A 1,222-nucleotide genomic window follows, 5' to 3' on the forward strand; every position below is an offset into this window, starting at 1 on the left:
AACCCGAACCAAATGGCACACCCCGCCCATGCCTCCATGATTGAATCAGGATCTAGGTTACGAAATTTTACACACGAACAGATGTCGTGCAACCATACCGCATCAGGCACTTGCGAATCGTTGTGAACCCGGGCACATGTGAATCGTTGCGAACCCGAGCCGAGGTCCTCGCCCCCAACCTTGCAAGCCCTCATCTGTCCTCTCCTACTCCTCGGCGACGGCAGCGCTGTCGTCTGCCGCAGCAAGCCAGCGGCGGGGCGCGGGACGGCGTGGCCGCGGACAGTGAAGGTGCCGTCATAGCAGGCCAGCAATGGAAGGCAAGAGAGGGGCCAGCATACCTGCCGTAGAGGATGGTCGTCTCGACAGAGAAGGATCTGACGAAGAACTAGATAGCGGCTGATCGCGGCTGGGAGTCATCGCGGCTACGCCGAGCGAGGACTCGGGGCGGGTGTCACGTGATGTTTGCGCTGATCGTGGGCTCTGTGTTGATCGCGTGATGTTTACGCTGATAGCAGGCGGTATTAGATGCAAACGACTTTCCCAAAGAAAAAAAATGCAAACGGTGTGGCGGTGGGCAGACTTCAAACCTGTGTTTGAGTCGCGTGCGTGGGTGGAGGGGCGCGCAGGGTTGGGGTGATCAAACTTCTTCTATTAGCCCTTGATCTTAACGGAGACAAATTTCTGTGTACATTTTCTATGTGCACGATGGTTGAAGGCTCTCTGCGAGCGATGTTTTTCTTAGAGGACCTAGTATAGTTTTCATTGGTCCATTATAGTAGAGATAAGGTAGAGAGAGAAAAAATAAATAAAGAGAAATAGAAGGTGAGAAAAAAAAGAGCATTTTGGACCTTTCATCCTTTTCACCATGAGGAGGAGCTGAGCTATTTTGCCAAACCGTCAAAAAAACAGCATTAGCTCCTCAAATGAATCTGAATCTGTTCTACAGGGAAAGCCATAACTAAAGCTGTTTTGGCTAGAGCCGGGGCTCAACCAAACGAGCCCGAAGCGATGGGAGGAAGGAAAGGCTGAGGTTCTGGGTGGAGGGACGGTGAACTTATCCATTCCATTCTTGGTGCCCCTTAAATGGATCTGTGTTCCCCGCGAACTCTAATATCAAAATCAAAATAAAATCAACCTCTCTAAACTTTTATTGGGACCGGAAGTTCATACCCTTCACAGAAGGCTGACTAAGATAAATTCTTAAAAAAGAAAACATACAAAT

This window comes from Miscanthus floridulus, unplaced genomic scaffold (genome assembly GCF_019320115.1).
Source record: "Miscanthus floridulus cultivar M001 unplaced genomic scaffold, ASM1932011v1 fs_725_2_3, whole genome shotgun sequence".
In the NCBI taxonomy this organism is placed as follows: Eukaryota; Viridiplantae; Streptophyta; class Magnoliopsida; order Poales; family Poaceae; genus Miscanthus; species Miscanthus floridulus.